General features: G+C 42.4%; 1 pseudogene; it reads right to left on the minus strand.

Moving 5' to 3' along the window:
* Positions 1–1,280: 1,280 nt before the first annotated feature.
* On the minus strand, positions 1,281–21,612 carry LOC108176298 (CD2 antigen cytoplasmic tail-binding protein 2 pseudogene; annotated as a pseudogene).
* Positions 21,613–22,308: the final 696 nt, after the last annotated feature.

Raw genomic sequence — 22,308 nt, forward strand, 5'->3', positions numbered from 1 at the left:
CCTGCAGCTGGTTACCTCTACTGGTTGAACAATATCCCCCAAAATTTATGTTCTGCTAGAACCTCAGAATATAACTTTATTTGAAAATAAAGTTTTTCAAATGTACATGTAATTAGTACTTACTATGAGGTGTCAGAAGCCTGGGGCAGGCTGGAACAGAGCACAGAGGGATTATTGGGGTTTCTCTTAGCTTCTGTTTTCTCCTCCATGTGTGCAGTCTGTGAAAATTCACCAGATTACATACCAATTAGTTCGAGCACCCCATGCCTGTGTTCCTGCACACACACCTTATACTTCCGAACAACCTGGAGGAGAGAGGCTTTCATGGCCTCTTCTCACTGACACAGCCAAGGCTACTTCTGGCCAGGGACAGAAAACTCCAAGAACAGAACTGGGGCCATGGGAAAAGTTCTTCCTCTCGTGACCCAAGGAGAGGGTGCACGGTTGGCTGCAATATGTGCGCCATCTCTGTGTGTGCAAGGAAGGCACATCAGCTGTCACACTGGATCTTTTTTTTTTTTTTTTTGACAGGCAGAGTGGACAGTGAGAGAGAGAGACAGAGAGAAAGGTCTTCCTTTGCCGTTGGTTCACCCTCCAATGGCCGCCGCGGCCGGTGCACCGTGCTGATCCGATGGCAGGAGCCAGGTGCTTCTCCTGGCCTCCCATGGGGTGCAGGGCCCAAGTACTTGGGCCATCCTCCACTGCACTCCCTGGCCACAGCAGAGAGCTGGACAGGAAGAGGAGCAACCGGGACAGAATCTGGCACCCCAACCGGGACTAGAACCCGGTGTGCCGGTGCCGCAAGGCGGAGGATTAGCCTAGTGAGCCGCGGCACCTGCTTCACATTGAATCTTGATCACTGCCCCCTTGCACCAGTGCACTCTGTCCATAGCAGTGCTCCTGAAACGTGCCAGTAAATTCTCTTTGAATTTGACCGACTGTTGGTTCCATTATTTTGTCAAGAATTCTGGGGCAATAGTGACTTCAATCCCTGACTCAGACAAAAATGAACAAATGTCTCTAAGCTCCCCATGTTTGACAGTGATTAAGGGGATGATTGATCAAGACTTTTGGAATCAATAAGACATTTTTAGCCCTTTGGCTGTTATGGCCTTATGTCACCAAATTTTATTTTATGGCAATGGACTCACCTCCTCTCACCTCTATTCCCTGTTCCTTTTGTTTGAGGACAGCCCCCACAATAAGTTTCTCACCAACCACCTCTTTGAAGATACTCAAAGTTCAATGCCAGCAGAAGCTTCAAATAACTGTGTCCACATAGAAAGAAGCAAAGGCAGTGTATACAAGCCCTTGAACATCCAAGATAAATATGAGCTAAATAAGGGAGTGTGGTGCAGAGGGGTGTGACTGGGGTGTTGGATAGCATTTGTGAATGGCAGAGATATTTGAAAATGAGGTGCAATAATTTGCATACCTATTAAACCTGGAATAGATAGTAAAAACCACTCCCAACTTTTAAATGCCAGAGTTTCTACAGTGAAAGAAAAGACCTGAGAGAATTCTTGTTCTCAAGAATCAAAATGTAAAACTATATTTAAAACTCATAATTTCATCCTTTCATCTTTTTTTCACAATGCATAACCCCATCTAGGTTATCTCCAGGTGAGCTTATGGTTATGTTACAGAGACTCTAATGTACGGTTTGTCATAACTCAGTCTTTTTTCATTTATTTATGCATTTAATCCTATCACTCAAATCCCATGGGTACCAAAACATGATTTTCTTTCCTTCCATCCTTTCATATTTTTTTGACAGGCAGAGTGGACAGTGAGAGAGAGAGACAGAGAGAAAGGTCTTCCTTTGCCATTGGTTCACCCTCCAATGGCCGCTGCGGCCGGCACACTGCACTGATCCGAAGCCAGGAGCCAGGTGCTTCTCCTGGTCTCCCATGGGGTGCAGTTGGCCCATCCTCCACTGCACTCCTGGGCCACAGCAGAGAGCTGGACTGGAAGAGGGGCAACCGGGACAGAATCCGGTGCCCCGACCGGGACTAGAACCCGGTATGCCGGCACCACAAGGCAGAGGATTAGCCTATTAAGCCGTGGAGCCAGCCCCATCCTTTCATATTTTTGACCATTAAATTTAGAGGTGATTTAAAAATTTGAAATTTTGCTGGGAAATACTGTAATGGATTTTTTTTACTTTTTTCCACTTTTGCTATGAGTATTACAGTTTTTTAAATACTATTTTTTAAAGATTGGACTGTAAGATTCTTCAATTTTCCAATTTCAAATTATCACTGTTATGAATAGAAGTTTGGTTTGGACTAAGAAATCTAAACTGAATGGCACAGTATGTTGATGAGGAACATCACAACATCTAGCGACCTGCTCTGTGGTACACTATTAAAATTCACTGGTATTTCTGACTTGCTTTATGTATTTGGACAGCCATAACTGTTGTAGTCATCCCTGTAGTCATGGTGCCTAGCTCAATGCCTGGAACATAGTAAAATCTTAATATAGGTTGAATGAAAACCATAGTAGATGTGATGGATAAATAGAATGGAAAGCATGTTGTAACAGAGTAAGGAAAATGTACGGTTCAGATAGGTTATAACCTCTAGATCAAAAGGTAGCTTTCTTTCAGGAATGATACCTGATATGGACCCTGAAAAATATGTAAAATTAGAATAAATTGGCATGTGTTCATAGTGAGATCCAGATGTAAAGAGAAGTTTGAATAGGAGACACTGAGACCATGGAGATGTGTGGGAAAGTGTCTGCCCAGACACTGAGGAACTGTGGAGCTGAGCTAGGATACGACCGACTGAGCAAAAGATATTTCAATTCAGACCCAGGAGGAGTATGTCTATCAGCTTTCAGTTGCTACACTGAGAGCTGACTAATACAAGAGGTGTATTTAACTTCTGACTTTGGAGGTTCAAGTGCATGGCTCCTGTGTCAGCTGAGTTCTGGTGAGTGCACCTTATGTCACATAATGGCAGATTGCCATGGCAGGAGGATGTGTGAAAAGAAGAGCTCACATCTGCACACAGGAAACCAGAGGATGACTCTGCATTTAAAATGAATGCAATTCAGATGTAGTCTTCTTTATCAATGTGCAAGTTTTGTTTTTTTCTGCAACTGCACACCAGGAGACTAATATGCCCCCTGAGAGCAGGGGCTTCAGTGACCAAAGCATCTCCAGGTGGGCCCAACATTTCCCACCACCACACTGGGGACCAAGCCTCCAACCTGTGGGCCCTTGGGGTGAGGGGGGCAGGCCATGTCCACAGCTTAGAAAGTATTAATTGAAGCTATGGTTTTTGAAAACTACAAATATGTATCTCAATTTGACTTGCTAATATGCATAATCTCAAATAATTATATCTGTATTACAAAATTGACAAGGTTTAGGAAAAATGGATACTACAAATAATTTGACCCAGGGGAAAATGACTTACATTGCTGTAAATATTCTCCCCATAATGTTTTTTTCAGTAATGGTTAAAGAAAATGATTTCTTCTTGTAGTCTTGGAGAGAAATATGTGAGGTAATTTAACCATCCCACAATATAGGCATCAAAATATGTTATACACCATAAATATATACAATTTTATGTCCATTAAAAATAAATTTATATACCAAATATATTAACTATTCTTAGTAGCTGACTGACTTTATGCTAAATAGATGTTAAAAATTCAAACTAGGCCGGCACGGCAGCTCAATAGGCTAATCCTCTGCCTTGCGGCGCCAGCACACCAGGTTCTAGTCCCGGTCTGAGTGCTGGATTCTGTCCCAGTTGCCCCTCTTCCAGGCCAGCTCTCTGCTGTGGCCCAGGAGTGCAGTGGAGGGTGGCCAAGTGCTTGGGCCCTGCATCCCATGGGAGACCAGGAGAAGCACCTGGCTCCTGCTTTTGGATCAGCACGGTGCGCCGGCAGCAGCGCGCTGGCCGCGGCAGCCATTGGAGGGTAAACCAATGGCAAAGGAAGACCTTTCTCTCTGTCTCTCTCTCACACTGTCCACTTTGCCTGTCAAAAAAATTCAAACTAAAGTAAAGAAAGCAGTTTGGTTAACAGTGGCATATCTCAAAACACTAGGATGGAAATAGGGGAGACATGCTTATAGAAAATCTACGTAGCTCTCACAATTTTTAGGAATTGTGTCAAAAATGCATGTGAAGCTGCCAGCAATGGACAGAAAGCTCTCCCATAGAATTGTTGAATAAAATGTCATACAAGGAAATCATAGCAGGTGTGATTTTTAAAGTGGGCATGCGACTAAATTGTTAAATAAATCTAGAGATAGGCATTTGAATGATTTCAACTACAAATCTAAAAGTTAGGCCCAACATTCTCAATGGGAAATGGAGACTGCCTTTTAATAATTTTAAATTGTGTGGATGGATGGATGGATGGATAGATGGATGGATGGATGGATGGATAGATAAACAGATATGTGTTTCTCTGAGTGAAGACTTTGTACACTGGCATCTGCTAAACTCACATTCAGTGAAGTATACATGTGTCTACAGAAAGTTCCCAACTAGTGAGAGGCAGAAATTAGGAGAAATATTCCATGCTTCTAGACTCTTTGGTGGAGCCATTCATATGCACATTCTGTATGCTTCCTTGGACTTGATAGCTGTTTTGAGCTCCAGTTGCTCATACCAGTAATTCACCTGTTCACAAGGGATTTTAATGCGCCTTTTTGCCTTCTGTTGCTCACTCTCTGTGCACCTTTCCTTGTACTTCTCTCCCAAAACTAAGATTAAGTCCCACATCTACTTCAATAAAGCCTTTCCTTGTGATCTGATATTAAGGAAACAAAAACTACTGACAATTATTGCCATCATTGTTCATCTTTCATTTCAGTGTGTGTCACTCACAAGTTTGGGCTTCTATTCATATATTCTGTATTCTAAAAATTTCTTTTATAGGAACTCTTCTTCACATATATCTGTAAGCTTTTTATTCGTGTTTAAGATTTCTTTGTATACTGTTTAATATCCTTTGCATATTGCCAATGTATTTTCTAATATATCATCTATCTATTAGTTTCAGTGATAACTTTCTCAAAGCACATGAGACATATTTTCATTTTTTCAAGCCACATATTTGTTATTGAAGACCATTTTATATTTTAAAAACCTATTATATTTTCATTTGTTTCCATAGGCAATTGAAACTTTAATATCCTTATATATATTGGCATAACTTTTTAAAAAAATCAGTGTTATAGTACTGATTTTTCCAAGACTAATATGTACAGATTTAGTAAAATCAAGTTTCACAAAGTTAAATTTCCTTAAATACTTCAATATTGATCTAGCTCTTTGCACTCTATCAAAATGTTGTTTTAGCTGTTTTTTCAAAACCATTGGATTTTTTTTCTTTTTGTAAGTCTGAAGGGGATGCAGACAAGGCCCCTGGCCATCAGCAGAGCTGAGGCCCTCATGCACATCTAAAAGTTTTAATTGGGAAAAAGAAATTGACAAGTGGCCTCCAATATTCTCTGTGCCCGAGACAGCTGGGGACTGGCTCCCCAAATTCCAGCAAGACTCGCAGCACAGCGGCTGCTGAGGCACAGGCATGGGTTTGGACCAATCCCCGACTCCACGCCGGGACGCCTGTCACAGCCGAGCATTAGAGGGGACGGTAGAGGCTCCCACAGCTCGGGGACCCAGTTCGGCTCCAACTGCTCCTCCCCCTCCCTGTCCTCCTTCCCCAAGCCTCCCTCTGTGCCAGATACCCACAGAAGTGCCTGCCTCTGGAGTACTCGCAGGGCCGAGGAAAGTGGCCATGGCTCCTGACTGCTCCCATTGGGGTCACCTGAGATGTTCCCAGAGTGAGGTCCCAGGGGGCTTTGGGGTCCTGATGCTGTGCCTCCAGGAAATTCTGGGTTTCAAGCAGGGTCTCTGCCCAACACGTGGACACCGGTGGGGGGCGGGGCATGCCAGCGCCCCAGGAAGCAGGGGTCCCTGTCTCCTCACAGGGGGCACCTGGCTTCCCTCTGGGGTTTCCCTCAGGATCTCAGGTTCTCCTCTCTCCTCAGTGTCTCTCTAGAAAAGCCCTTCCTGCCAGAGCTGACTGTATACCCTGTCCCCAAAGGAGTCCCCACCCTCCAGCCCCCCACATGGCTTCTCCCCCACCCACCCAGAGCTCCTACCAGTGCCTTTGTTAAACTCTGTGTTCAGGACACCCCCAACTCCCCAGCCCAGTCAAGGCAGGGACTCTATGCCTCTTGAAACCTCAGAAAGCCAATAAAACACTTAAAAGGCAAATTAAAAAAAAAAAAGGCTTCAACTGAACCCTCGGCAGGCTCAGGTGCAGATGTCGAAGCCAATGCATTTGGAGTTGTAGAGCTGACTCCCAGGGGAGTCAAGCTTTCAGTAATAAACACCATTGGGAAGTAGCCTTTGCTCACCCAAGTCTGTATCTGGGAGCTAGTGAAGGGACTGTACAACTCATCCTCCTCGGTGCTCTTCCACTTATATTCCCACATCACATTCACCAGGCCATCTTCTGATGACTCTGCTTCTCCCCTCTGGAAAGGAGTCGGGGCTACCTCAGCATGGGGAGGCGGGAGTGTGGAATCCTGGGATCCCTGGGTCCTTCACTCCAAACCCTTCAGCCACATGGCCAACCACTCCCACATTTCCTGGTACATGTCAAGGATTCCGAGGGCCACCATCTGGTCAGCCAACCCAGACAGCCGGTCCAGGCCCTGGGGGGAACTGGGCCACCCGGGCCCCTTGCTGTTCCCTTTGCCCCCTCCTCGGACCCCCAGATGTCTCATTGTCCCAGCCACTGTCTCCCTCAGCAGAAGCAGCACTGAAAGTCCCTCCAAGAGAGCTTGGGCACTCGTTGGTGTCTGGCCCAGACTGTCCTCCTCCTCTGAGCCTGAAACCTGGCGCTGATCCAGTGCCCTCTTCCTGATTTTCACGTAGCCAATGTTGTCCAGCCAGCTCTCTCGGATCTGAGCCTCCAGGTTCAGGAAGTAGTTGCTTTCTCTCAAGTTAAATTTCCTCCATCTCCTCCTGTAGGTTGAAGGGTGTGATGCACACTCCCCCTTCACTGCGCACTGTGGCTGCTTCCTGACCTTCCACATCCTCTGAAGCCAGGATGTCATACTTGCTGGATTCCTCTTCCTCCTCCTCCTCCACCTCCTCCTCCTCCTCCTTGCTGTCCAGAGCGTTTGCCTTTGAAGCAGTCCCTAGGACTCCTGGCCTGACTCACAGGCCTCACCATCTTCTTCCTGGTATCCCTGATTTCATCCTCCTCATTCTCGTCTTCCATTGCCTTGGAAGGTCACTTTCCTCTTTGGCATGACAGGCTGTGGGCTTTCCTTAAACTGGGGATCTGGGGGAGGCAGGGGGAAGAAAAAAATTGGTGTTCTTAAAGTGAAATACTAACATAGGTCCCCAAAATACAAATCAGGAAGTGAAGTTCCACATGTGGAGGTCTCCAATAGTGCCTTAGACTTCCTTTGATGCTCATGTGCTCTTGAGACACAGCACAAGGTGCTCAGTTGGGGACCCGTGAGATTAAAGCTTTAACAACAAATACTAATAAAGTTTGCACTGACAAAGAAAAAACAGGCATTTCATTCAATAACCAATACTTTCTAAGCTTCTGTTTTCCCTTTGGCTTTATCACTTCAGAAAACTCTCTGATTATTAGTTATTGGAATGGCAGTTGTCTTATGCAGAAACTATAATTTTACACCTGGGAAATGATCTATGAGATGGATGTTACTGAATAGGATTCAATAAGGATGAGTGTTTAAAAAATTTTTGTTCATACTACTTATAATAAAATAGTTCTCATGAATATACCCCAAAGTCAAAATAATTATTTGAAAGATGAAGCATCCCAATAGATACAAGGGAGATTTCAAATAAATGTAACATCTTTGGGTCTTTGAATTCATATGAAAGGGGGCTCATTCATGTAACTATATTTGATGCACATCAGGACAGGCTGGATTGTCAGAATAGAGTGATATGTGGACAGCTGTATTGATTTAAAAAGATGGGGATCTGGGTTGGATCCTATGGGAAATGAGGCACCTGCCAAAGGCTAAGGATTTTAAGATTTAACAGCACACACATAAAAGTTATAAGATACATGGCCTTGTTATTAGCTGGCTGAACTTGTCTATTAGGGACTTTCTCTTTAGATGCACATGAATTTTATTCATTTCACAAACACAAATATAATGCCTATAATGTGCCAGGCTCTGCCTAAATACTTTAAAAATATGAGCTTACTTAATTCTCATAACCACCCCATGAGGTAGGTGCTGCTACACTTTTGCCTCATTTTACTGAAGAGGAAACAGACACAAAGAGATTAAGGACTTGCCTAGAATTATAAAGTTTGCAAATGTTGGTGTGGGATTCAAACCCCTCTCAAAGGAAAGAAATGGCACTTCTGAAAAGGTTTGTCTTAGAAAAATCCTAGGAGCTTGCCTGAGGATTAGAGGATAATGTACCACCAGAACTGATAGTTTGCTTGCTCTTCACACTGCAAGCACGTAATCTTGAAAAAGACAGCACCTGTAAAGGACATAAATCAATATAAAACCATATACAGATGAACACAAGATTCCTTCCATTTTTAGTAAAGGCCCTTAGTGAATCTTGAATTTGTTTTGAAATGTTTGAGTGAAATCATACTTTTAAACATTGCATACTGGTTAAAGCAACTGGAAACTGAATCAGAAAACACTTGTTTGCTGCAGAAACTAGTATAAATAGACAGTAAGTGAGCAGTAAACTTTACACTTTGTGTTTCTCTGTAGGTACAAACTGTTGAAATCTTTACTTAGTATATACTAAATTTATCCTCTGTATAGAAAGATAATTGAAAATGAATCTTGATGTGAATGGAATGGGAGAAGGAGCAGGAGATGGGATGGTTGAGGGTGGGAGGGAGGTTATTGGGGGAAAAGCCACTGTAATCTAAAAGTTGTACTTTGGAAGTTTACATTTATTAAATAAAAGTTTAAAAAATTTGCTATGAAAATTAGTTTCAAATAAAATCTAAGAATAACTATATATATCCCAATTCATTACTCTGTCATATTATTGAATTCTTGGGTTCTGTGAGAAAGTTTATTCTTTAGGTAATCACAGCATTCTTTTTTTCACCCAGAAATGAAGGATTATTTTTTCTTAAACTCTTCATATATTCTCGAAATCCTCTCATGTTCCTGCTGGTTTTCTAAATGACATGGCAATCTGGTGACCACTGCATCCAGGTCATCAAACATCCTCAATATGGCTTGAACGTCTAGAGATCTCTAGCCCTCCCCCACCGCAGGGCTGTGAACAGCTGAACAGGCTGTGCCCCTGGCTGTCCTTGTGAAGGAAGGTGGTGGCACGGGTGAAGTCACCATCCTCGACAGCAGCTCCAGGATGCCCAGCCATTGCAGCAGGCCCTGGACTTCAGGCTGAGAAGCACAGCCATCACCTTCTGAGGGTACATGGGAGTTGTCCGCGTGTGTAGCTCCAGGGGAGCTGTTGGGATGGAGAGTAACCACAGGTGGAATGTTCCTCCCCGCCCGCATCCCGCTCCTTCAGGAGGAGCTGGGTGGTGGATGGTGGCTGGGTCTGCATGCAGAGGTAGGAGGTGAGCTCTCCACTGTGTCAGAGACACGGCTGGTATCACACACTGACTCGCCCTTCTGCCTCCATTTTCTTCCCTCTGCAGAAGTTCTTCCAGAAGTCAGGGCCAAAGTGCCAGACAGGCTTGCGGTATGGCACTACAACCGGTCCCTCTGTGGCACTCGAGCAAAGCATGGCTGTCCTCAGAGACAATGAGATGGCAGAGTATCCACACTGTCTCTCTCTCCTAAGGGCTCTGGAGGGTCTTCGTGGTACCACCTGGTGGACCCGGGACGTCCCTGTCCCAAATCCTGGCTCTTTGTCACTTGACACTTGGGATTCTCACAACTATGCTTTTCTCATTGAAAACCCACGGTCAGTTTTTGGGATCCAGCCCCAGAAATGGTCAGACCTCAGTTGGCTTAGCAGTCTGTGGTCAGGAGAGCCAGAATGGCAGGGAGGTGCAGGATGCCCTTGGCCAGAGGGCCCGTGCCCTGAGGCACCCTGTGCACTGCATGGAGGCTGCTGGCCAAGGCACTATCCCCAGAGCCTCCGCGCTCCTGGTCCCGGCGAATGTGGCCCTCTGGGCAGCATTCTGGCTAGGCTGAGCTGGGAACACGGACCCCCAGGAACTCCCAGTGGCTGGAGCAGGGAGGTACCAAGAGGGGTCCAGGGCACTCCACTATGCCTGGACTCCTTGGCTGGGGACCACCAGGCGTCATATTTTTACTTTAGCTTTAAAATTATAACACAGTTTTATAATTTAAACTTATTGTATCAACCACAATTGCTCTCCATCTGATAATAGTGTGCTTTTGTTAGTTTGTTTTAAGGTGACTTGCTCATTTTTTCAAAAATCTTTCCTGTTTTTTTTTTTTTTAATTTGACAGGTAGAGTTATAGACAGTGAGAGGGAGAGACAGAGAGAAAGATCTTCCTTCCGTTGGTTCACCCCCCAAATGGCCACTACAGCTGGCGCTTTGCCGATCCAAAGCCAGGAGCCAGGTGCTCCTTCCTGGTCTCCCATGCGGGTGCAGGGGCCCAAGCACTTGGGCCATCCTCCACTGCACTCCCAGGCCACAGCAGAGAGCTGGATTGAAAGAGGAGCAACTAGGACTAGAACCTGGCACCCTTATGGGATGCCGGCGCCGCAGGTGGAGGATTAACCAGGTAAGCCATGGCGCCAACCCTATTATTACTGTTCTTCATTCACATTTTCTTAAAATTGTTCTCTTTCATAAGTCTATGTAAACTGTTATCTGAACCATTCTATCTTTCTTCATTCATACATTCTGATAATATACATACATAGTAATGGCTCTATATTATTATACTTCAGAAAATTTAGCTTTATTTTTAATTATTTTATACAGATATTGATTACCTAATTCATTATTTTTTGTTTCTGGCCACATTAGTCGTAATATATGACATATGTCTGCCATTGTGGGGACACCTGCATTCATATTAGAGTGCCAATTCTAGTCCACACTGACCTGTGCTGATGATCCAATTTTGTAATCATGTGCCCAGAAGGTAGCAGATGATGACCTAAGTATGTGGGTTCCTTCTACCCATTGGAGGACAGGGATGGCATTCTGGGTTCCTGGCTTCAGCTTGGCTCAGCCTCTGCTATTGTGGCCATCTGGGGAGTAAACCAGCAAATGGGAACAAATTAAGAAACTTCTCCACAGCAAATGAATATAGTGAAGAGACAATCTAAAAAATGAAATAGCATTTTGAAAAGTCTATCTAATGAAAAGTTCATGTCAAAAAATATGCTAAGAACTCAAAAAATTGAATATTTGGAATAAATGTTTTGCTTGGTTCAGACATCCGTGTCCCACATCAGAGTGCCTGAGTTTAATTCCCAGCTCTGGCTGCAAATTCTGGTTTCTACCAATGCAGACTTTGAGAGGCAGCACTGATGGCTGAAATAACTGAGTTGCTATCTCCCACATGGCAGACCAAATTGTTTTTTTGGCTTTGGCTCTAGTTCTGGGTTAGTACTTTTGTGAGCATTTGGGAAATGAAAAAGTCGATAGGAGTTCTCTCTGACTTCCCCACCCCTTCTCTTTCACTGGAATAACAAAAAAATCAAAAGCTTGAATAACCAAAAAGGAAATAATCTGACAAGATTGGAGAAAGGATATGAATATACATTTATCTAAAGAAAAATCCACATAGACAACAAATGCGTGAAAAGTACTGAATATCATCAGTCATACAGGAAGTGAAAATCAAAATCACAATGAGATATCATCTAAGCTTAGATTGTTATGAAAAAGGAAAAGAAATAGGAAAATCTGGTGAGGATATGGAAAAATGGGAACTCATGCACTATTGATGTGAACGTAAATTAGTACAACCATTATGGAGAACAGATTTATGTTCCTCAGAAAACTAAAAATAGATTTCAAATATGACGCATTTATCCCACTTCCATGCAGATATCCAAAAGAAATGAAATCATCATATCAAAAAGATACCTGCATTCCCACATATACTGCTTCACTATCCACAAGATATGAAATCAAACTAGAGATCCAATAATGGATGAATGGATAAAGAAAATGAGGCACATGTGCATAATGAATATTATTCATCCATGACAAAAAGTGAAATGCTGTTATATGCAGCAGACTAAATGGTGCTAGAGAGTATCAAGTTAAATGAAATGCTCGGTTTGGAAAGACAGATCCCATCTATTCTCATTCGTATATGAAACCTAAAAATTACATCTATCTGAATATAGACTAGTGAGGACTTTAAGACTGGGAAGGAGATGTGAGGAAGTGAGAGTGATAGGGAGAAGATATTAATGGCTATCAAAACAAAAATAATATAAGAAATACATTCTAGGGGCCAGCGCTGTAGCTCACTTGGTTAATTCTCCGCCTGCAGCGTCGGCATCCCATATGGATGCCGGTTCTAGTCCTGGTTGCTCCTCTTCCAGTTCAGCTCTGCTGTGTCCGGGGAAGGTAGTGAAGGATGGCCCAAGTGCTTGGGCCCTGCACCTGCATGGGAGACCCAGAAAAAGCTCCTGGTTCCTGGCTCCTGGCTTCAGATCTGCACAGTTCCAGTCATAACGGCCATTTGGGGGGTGAACCAATGGAAGGAAGACCTTTCTTTCTCTCTCTCTCACTGTCTATAACTCTACCTGTCAATTTTTACATATATATATATATATATATATAACCAAATAACATGAAGAAAAATGTGACACGCACACACACACACCGATACAAATGTGAGATTTTAACCTGCCTTTCAATAAATGAAAGAATAAATAAGCTTAATATCAGTAACAATTTAAAAAAGAAGAAGAAATATATTCTAGGGGCCAGCACTGTGGCATAGAAGGTAAAGCCACCACCTGCAGTGCCAGCATCCCATATGGGCACCGGTTCAAGTCCCAGCTGCTCCATTTCTGATCTAGCTCTCTGCTATGGACTGGGAAAGCAGTGGAAGATGGCCCAAGTCCTTGGGCCCCTCCACCCATGTGAAAGACCTGCAGGAAGCTCCTGGCTCCCTGGTTTTGGGTTGGCACAACTATGACCATTGTGGCCAATTGGGAAGTGAACCAGCAGATGGAAGACCTCTCTCTCTCTCTTTTTCTCCCTCTCTCTCTCTGTCTCTGCTTCTCTTTATGTGTAACTCTGACTTTCAAATAATTTTTTTAAAACAACACTATGTCTTTGCAAAAAAATTAAAGAAAAAGTGGAAGGGATGAGGATTGAGGGAGGGAGAGCGGAAGGGAGAAAAGTATGGGTACCTTCTTAGAACTGCATCTATGAAATACATGACATCTATTACTTTTATACTACTAAAAATTAAATTCTTTTTCTTTTACAATTTTCCTTAAGCAATCAATAAAATTTAAATAATTGAGGAAATGTAAGTACTTCAAAGGGAGGTGTATGTGATATTAAAATTCTTGGGAAAAAATAGACAAAAATCTGAACTACTACAATGATAGCTGTTTTGTTTCTTTTTTGTTTTTTCTTTTCAACTTTTGTTTAATAAATATAAATTTCCAAAGTACAACTTTTGAATTATAGCAGCTTTTCCCTCCATAACCTCCCTCCCACCTGGAACCATCCCATCTCCCACTCCCTCTCCCATCCCATTCTACATCATGATTCATTTTCATATATAGATATAGATATAGATATAGATATAGATATAGATATATCTTTATATATAGATCAACTTAGTATATATTAAGTAAAGATTTCAACAGTTTGCATCCACACAGACACACAAAGTATAGAGCACTGTTTGAGTAGTAGTTTTACTATTAATTCACATAGTACAACACATTAAGGGCATAGGTCCTACATGGGAAGCAGGAGCACAGTGACTCCCATTGTTGATTTAACAATTGACACTCTTATTTATGATGTCAGTAATCATCTGAGGCTCTTGTCATGAGCTCCCAAGGCTATGGAAGCCTCTTGAGTTCGCCAACTCCGATCTTATTTAGACAAGGCCATAGTCAAAGTGGAAGGTCTCTCCTTCCTTCAGAGAAAGGTACCTCCTTCTTTGATGGCCCATTCTTTCCGCTGGGATCTCACTCACAGAGATCTTTCATTTAGGTCATTTTTTTGGCCACAATATCTTTGCTTTCCATGCCTGGGAAACTCTCATGGGCTTTTCAGCCAGATCCGAATGCCTTAAGGGCTGATTCTGAGGCCAGAGTGCTGTTTAGGGCTTTTGCCATTCTCTGGGTCTGCTGGGTATACTGCTTCCCATGTTGGGTCATTCTCTCCTTTTTAAATTATATCAATTATTTGCAGACACTGGTCTTATTTATGTAATCCCTTTGACACTTAATCCTATCTTTTTGATGAATTATGAACTTAAACTGATCATTTTAACAAGTAAGATGGCATTGCCACATGCCACCTTGATGGGATTGAATTGGAATCCCCTGGCACGTTTCTAGCTCTACCATTATGGGTAAGTCCAAACATGGCCATGACTTCTCCAGGTATCATCAATGCATTCATGGAATCCTTGCCAAAAGTCTCCATCCGGGCTGGCGCCGTGGCTCACTAGACTAATCCTCCACCTAGCGGCACCGGCACACCGGGTTCTAGTCCCGGTCAGGGCGCCGGATTCTGTCCCGGTTGCCCCTCTTCCAGGCCAGCTCTCTGCTGTGGCCAGGGAGTGCAGTGGAGGATGGCCCAGGTGCTTGGGCCCTGCACCCCATGGGAGACCAGGAAAAGCACCTGGCTCCTGGCTCCTGCCATCGGATCAGCGTGGTGCGCCGGCCGCAGCACGCCGGCCGCGGCGGCCATTGGAGGGTGAACCAACGGCAAAGGAAGACCTTTCTCTCTGTCTCTCTCTCTCACTGTCCACTCTGCCTGTCAAAAAAAAAAATCTCCATCCATTCTCAAAACAAACTATTAAAACTTTCTCTATCTTTGCTGGTCTGCTCATCGACATACAAATTTGAGTTGCCTCTCTGAAGAGTTCCTGATGATACAACCCAAGAGATGCCTGGGGAAAGGATGTTGTTTGCTATCTTAAGTTTCTGAAACTTAGGCTGGTGCCACAGCTTAATAGGCTAATCCTCTGCCTACAGCACTGACACACTCGGTTCTAGTCCCGTCAGGGTGCTGGATTCTGTCCTGGTTGCCCCTCTTCCAGGCCAGCTCTCTGCTTTGGACCGAGAGTGTAGTGGAGGACAGCCCAAGTGCTTGGGCCCTGCACCCACATGGGAGACCAGGAAAAGCACCTGGCTCCTGCCTTCTGATTGGTGCGCCGGCCACAGCGCGCTGGCCACAGCGGCCATTGGAGGGTGAACCAATGGCAAAGGAAGACCTTTCTCTCTGTCTCTCTCACTGTCCACTCTGCCTGTAAAAAAAAAATTTCTGAAACTAAGAGCAAATGCCTCTGGTATTGACTCTGGCACGTGAATCTCAGCCACACATGTGATGCAGTGTCTCTAGGAAGGGAAACTCTGTTCTGCACATTCTGTGCTAGCAGGGGTGAAGTACTCAGCAGTGAGTTACTAGGGCAGACTCATGCCCTCTATTTTCTATCACCATATACAATGCTTTCTCATTAGATGGTGTCACCATGCAAGATGGATCACACCCCTCCCGGGCCTACGCTCTACCCCCCGGAATGCCATCCACAGTGCTTGTTCTCCTAGAGGTTCCTCTTGAAAATACATATAGGCACCTGGAGGACACCTGTTGTACTCTCACCTTTAGGCCCAGAATCTGCAGCAACAACCTTGTCACTTCACCAGCTTGGGCTTTTGGACATATACATTTTGATGGCACCTGACAACATGTAAATAGGAAGCAACATGAGCACATCCTTGCCTAAATAAACATCATAGCACAAAAAGATCTGGAATAAACCCTATAATGCATCCCTCCATGAGTCTTTGCATATCCTCCTTTTTTGCTTTTTCCCTCCCTACTGAACCCTCTTAATCTGCACACAGTGCACTCAAGGTCACCTTTTACGTGCCTTGTGTCACATTCAGTTGGAGTCAACTTTCCCTCTTTATAATTTGGTGTAGACTTTAATTCAGAAAATATTTATATGGAATTATTTTTCTGTGTTTTTGAAATATATGTACATATTTTTCACAGATAAATAAGATTTTACCAATCTTTTTGAAACAGAAATATCTTTTTCCACTACCTAGGATGTACCTCTTTGACTTGTAAATATCAAAGAAGACAGTTCCAAAGTCCTGGTTTTAGTAGGAGACTAGGTGCACAATTTCAATGGCCAATTGACTTCAATGTAAAAATACTTTCTGTCATAAAGTCTCAAGTATATTTTCCTGTGAATACAGACACTTAGCAAGCACAGATCACCAGGCCAATTAACACCGGACTTCTTATAAGTCATATATGAAAAATGTATTATCAAATATCTTTATCAAAGATAATTTATATTAACAGTAAGTATGTAATGGGTTAGATCTGTTTTTATTTAAATTGACATTTCTTTATATTGTTTCAATTTCTTACATCATTTCCAATGATGACACTGAATTCTTTCTTTATTTTTTTTGACAGGCAGAATGGACAGTGAGAGAGAGAGACAGAGAGAAAAGTCTTCCTTTGCCATTGGTTCACCCTCCAATGGCCGCCGCGGCCGCCGGCGCACCGCGCTGATCCGATGGCAGGAGCCAGGTGCTTCTCCTGGTCTCCCATGGGGTGCAGGGCCCAAGCACCTGGGCCATCCTCCACTGCACTCCCGGGCCATAGCAGAGAGCTGGCCTGGAAGAGGGGCAACTGGGACAGAATCCAGTGCCCTGACCGGGACTAGAACCCGGTGTGCCGGTGCTGCAAGGCAGAGGATTAGCCTAGTGAGCCACGGCGCCGGCTGACACTGAATTCTTGAGTAATGAAGAAGTTTCTTTTTCATCTACTCTTACAACAAACCTTTCTAGTTGACAGTTAATTTTTTAAAATATATTTCCAAACACTACCCACAAAGCATATATAAGCATATAAGGTATCCAAAAGCTTCCCTTTAGTAGGTCCTTGGAAGATGCCCTAGAAGTCCCTAGAATCCCAGGATTCCAGTAATTGAGCCACCACTATAGAACCCTGATATTGGTGCTTGTTGCTTACAAAAATCTGTACTTGGTACTGTTTGTATTCTATAAGCACTTGCTTAAAACAGTTAACTAGAGTCCTAGTGAAATCACCTCACAGGGTGCCAAGCAGTGTTTTCTTCTTTTCAATGCACCTTGTATCTTCACGTCTGAAACTGATAATGGGGTACCCAGAAGCTCAACTACACACATGCACGTGTCCTGAAATGACCTAAAGATCTGAACTTCAGCTTCTTCCTCACGACAAAAGGGCTGTTAATCTGCACCAGGAGACTCCTAATTCCACTCTTCTCCAGGCACTTAAATAGCTTCAAATTCTGGGCCTGGCCCAGCCTGTTACAACCATTTGGGAGAATGAACTAGCTAATGGAAGCTCACTCTCTCTCTCTCAACTTTGCCTTTCAAGTAAATAAATAAACCTTTAAAAATAAAGATGTCCAGCATTTAATGAATGCTTTTTGTCAAGCATGTTATCATTTTACAATAAATCATTAAAACTTTATGCTGCCAAATATGAGCCTTTATGAGGATAATATAGATGTACTTCATGTCTACAAGTTTATATTTCAAACTACTATAATGAAAATTTTGAAGCATAAAAAGACATTTCATTATTAAAGAAATGATTTAAGAGCCAGTGCTGTGGCATAGAGAGTAAAGATGCCACATGCAGAGGTAGCTTCCTGTATGGGTGCTGGTTTCGGTCCCAGTTGCTCCACTTCCGATCAAGCTCTCTGCTATGGCCTAGGAAAGCAGCAGACCATGGCTCACATCCTTGGCCTCCTGCATCCATGCAGGAGACCTGGAGGCAGCCCCTGGCTCCTGGCTCCTGGCTTTGGATCAGCCCAGCTCCAGCTATTGTAGCCATTAGGGAGTGAACCAGCAGATGGAAGACTTCTCCCTCTGTCTCTTCCTCTGCCTCTCTGTAACTTTCTGCCTTTCAAATAAATAAATAAATCTTTAAAAAAATAATTCAATATTGATTAACTATAGTCCTGAAAATAAGTGACTACAACATCATAGTATGAATGTTAACACATTCAAAAAAAATCTGTCTTCCAAAGGAGTAGTATTAATGTTTGGAACTTGTGACCTAAATTTACAGTGAAGTACAACTAAAAACTTCTAATTCCCAAACCATTAAATACTGACATTTTGTAGACTTCTCAAGTTATTACATATAATTCAGATTGCTAGATGTATTTCTGATTCTTACTAGGATAAAAAAAAATAATTCACATCATACACACACACACACACACACACACCACAGGCTCATACTTTTTATTGTGTGCTTGCATTGTATTCACTTAAACATTTAATCAATATTTAATTCATATACAATACAATTCCCCCATTTAAAGAGTATAATTCAATGGTCTTCACATTATAATTACATGGTTGTGCCTCCTTACTACAGTCAATTTCAGAATATTTTCATTATCTTACAGAGAAATTCCATACCTAACAGCAGTCAAAGAACTTGATCTCTAAATCCCAAAGTTCTAAGTAATGCTAATATATTTTTTGTTTCTATGAATTTGCTTCTGTGGGGGCATTTTTGTATAAATTGATTAATACAGTATGTGGTTTTTAAGATAGACTTATGGGGCCGGCACCATGGCTCACTTAGTTAATCCTCTGCCATCTATTCCATTGTTTCCCAAATAATGGGTGTTGGTAGATTGTCTTTGCCCAAACTATAAAACCATCTAGTGTAGGCTTAAAGACTGGTAGTATCCTTTTCAATGAATATACAACTGTTAGAGTAGATGCAGCAGATTCCATTAATCAGTGCACATGCTCCTGGTTTTGCCAGTATGCATTTTATGGCCAACTAGTTGTCCATGACTATCTTAGAGCACCCATGGATCCAAGCAATTGCTGTAAAATCTGGCCTGAAGTGTAGGCTCTAGTTTGACCCACACAATAAACAGATTTTTAAATGGTTTTCTACGGCCTAGCGGGATCTCCTACTCTCATACTACAAGAACTATGGAGTTTTCCTCACAACAGCAGCCTACTGAGAGAATAAAAGATAGGTAAAACATGTGTGCCATTAAGTGTAGCACGTTCAATATGGTTTCGGTCCCAGTTGCTCCACTTCTGATCAAGCTCTCTGCTATGGCCTAGGAAAGCAGCAGACCATGGCTCACATCTTTGGCCTCCTACACCCATGTAGGAGACCTGGAGGCAGCCCCTGGATCCTGGATCCTGGCTCCTGGCTTTGGATCAGCCCAGCTCCAGCTATTGTAGCCAACATTTTACTCACCCTTTTGCCCTTTGAAGATGTATTCGAGATCTTCAATGCATTCACAAGAGTGAGCAGACTTGTTGTTCTCTGTGTGCACCTGTGAAGACTAAAGAGGTAGAATTGAGATCCTTGACAAATGTACCCAGCTTGGGATGCCCTGAATTGCCTTCAGTAGGAGTGCTGAGTAGCACCTTGTAGGATTCCTTTCATTTAGGCTGCAATTGATCAGTGGAAGAAGTCTTTACTCCAAGTGTCTCTTAAGCCTTGGTCTCCTGGGGACAGGCTGTCATGACTTTTGGGACCTGGCACTGTGAGAATTTTATTACCACAGTCCATTAGCCTCTTGTATAGGAAAAAGATTAATATTAAACTTTTATGTGATCCTGTATCCCTGAGTCAAAGAGAGTATCAGAGGTGAAGAAGACCTCTTTATATAGCATTTTAGTTAAACAGCCTTAGGTGCCACTTTGATCCTGAGGGCAACAGGTAAGAATTTAAGACATGTTTCTGAGGTCTCTAGGCAAAGCTTAGCTAGGATTATCTTAAGAATATGACTAGCTTTTTGAATTTATTTGATGACTAAGGTCTCCAAGGGGCATGGAGATAAGAAATCCCTAAAGCAGTCACTACAAGTTAAGGTACTTTCCTCATAACAGTATGCAGCCTTTACCCTCCACATATGCAAGGAACTCCTGGCATTAAACCTACTCTTCCAAAGCAGTGAGAGTCATATATTAATAATCCTCCATTCAGTGCATGGCCTTATGATTGAAAACCCACCTCCAGTGGCATCCTTCGTCTCTGCAGTCAGGAGAGCTCTTCCTTTCCAAATTGCTCCATGTGCATGGAACTCAAGGAAAACAAACTGGAGCCCATACATATTAACTCATTAGCCCTTCCCCACTGCAAGGCTCTAGTTAAAGGAGTAAGTATGGCTTTTTTGCGATGAACTGCTAGATGTCAATGTCTGAGATTCGATCACCTGAATAAGACCCACCATGGCATAACATACCTTTTCAACTTTAAAATGACAAGAAAATCAGAAAAGAAATGAGATATTTAAATAAAATAAAGAAATGACATTTTTAAATAAAATACACAAATAAAAAGCAAAAGTTTGTGGGGGAGAAAAGAGGAAAAACAAAATTAAAGCACAACGAAAACAGCACTAAAAACAAGTGGAAAATCAAATTATTAAGATTAATTCTATTCACTATACTAATATTTTCAACTAACCCTATTGATGGATTACACTATATACATCAGTGACTCTAACAAAAGAAACAAAAGCGACAAAACAATAACATGGAAAACTGCAACAGAAGTAAAAAACCAATGCTTATAATTGAACTTACAATATTAATCCTCCTATGTAAATAAAGTGATTATAGATGAAGAAATAATAAAAAGTTGAAACACACAAGAATTTAACAACTAGCAAATGCACACTAAAAATAAATAAAAGAAATAAGAAAATCAAAAACAAATGAGAATATAAAAACAAATAAACACAGAGAAAAAGAAAAAGTGTCTGGGGGAGAAAAGAGGAAAAAAAAAAAACAAACAGAACCAAATAATAAGCACTAAAAAGCACAGGCAAAACACCAGGATGTGAACTACACTAGTTAGGAAGATTAATTCTGTTCACTATGCTAATACTTTGAACAAACACTACATATGAATTACACTACACTCATCCGTGATTCTAACAAAATAATCAAAAGTGACAACACAAAAACATGGAAAACTCTAACAGAAAGTAAAACACCAACTCTGATAACTAAACTTACTATACTAATCCTCCGATGTAAATCAAGTGATTACAGATGAGAAAACTCTTAAAAACAGTGAGATACACAAGAATTAAACAATCAGAACACGAAATCAGAAAATGAATAAGCCAGCACAGCGGCTCACTAGTCCAATCCTCTGCCTGCGGCGCCAAAGCCCCGCGTTCTAGTCCCTGTCGGAGCACCGGGTTCTAGCCCCGGTTGCTCCTCTTCCAGTCCAGCTCTCTGCTGTGGCCCGAGAGTGCAGTGGAGGATGGCCCAGGTGCTTGAGCCCTGCACCCGCGTGGGAGACCAGGAGGAAGCACCTGGCTCCTGGCTTCGGATCAGAGCAGCGCGCTGTCCGCAACGCGCCGCCCAGAGCGGCCACTTGGAAGGTGAACCAACGGAAAAAGGAAGACCTTTCTCTCTCTCTCCCTCCCTCCCTCCCTCCCTCCCTCCCTCTCTCTGTCTAACTCTGCCTGTCAAAAAAGAAAAAGGAAACAAAGAAACAAAGAAAAAAGAAAAGAAAAGAAATGGAAGAAATGACAAGAAAATAAAAAAGAAATGAGATTTTTAAATAAAATACACACCAATAAAAAGCAAAAGTTTGTGGGGGAGAAAAAAGGGAAAAAATAAACAGAACTAAAAGGAACTGGCAAAACACCAGGATATGAACTCCACTATTTATTAAGATTCACTCTATTCACTACGCTAATACTCCACAAACACTATATATGAATTACACTCTACTCATCAGTGAGTCAAACAAAATCATCAAAAGTGACAAAACAACAACATGGAAAGCTGTAACAGAAAGTAAAACACCAACTCTTATACCTCAACTTACAATGCTAATCCTCCTATGTCAATAGAGTGAGTACAGATGAGAGAAAATAAAAAGGTCAGATACACAAGAATTACACAATTAGAAAAGGAAAACAGAAAATAAATACAAGAATTAACAGGAACATCAAACAAAGAAATATGATTTTAAATAAAATACACACAGATAAAAACAAAAAAGTTTGTGGGGGAGAAAAGAGGACACACAAAACAAAAAGCATGAAAGAAACAGCACTAATACAAAGAGCAAAGCAACACGATATGAACTACA

Source organism: Oryctolagus cuniculus, chromosome 19, assembly GCF_964237555.1.
Source record: "Oryctolagus cuniculus chromosome 19, mOryCun1.1, whole genome shotgun sequence".
Lineage (NCBI taxonomy): Eukaryota > Metazoa > Chordata > Mammalia > Lagomorpha > Leporidae > Oryctolagus > Oryctolagus cuniculus.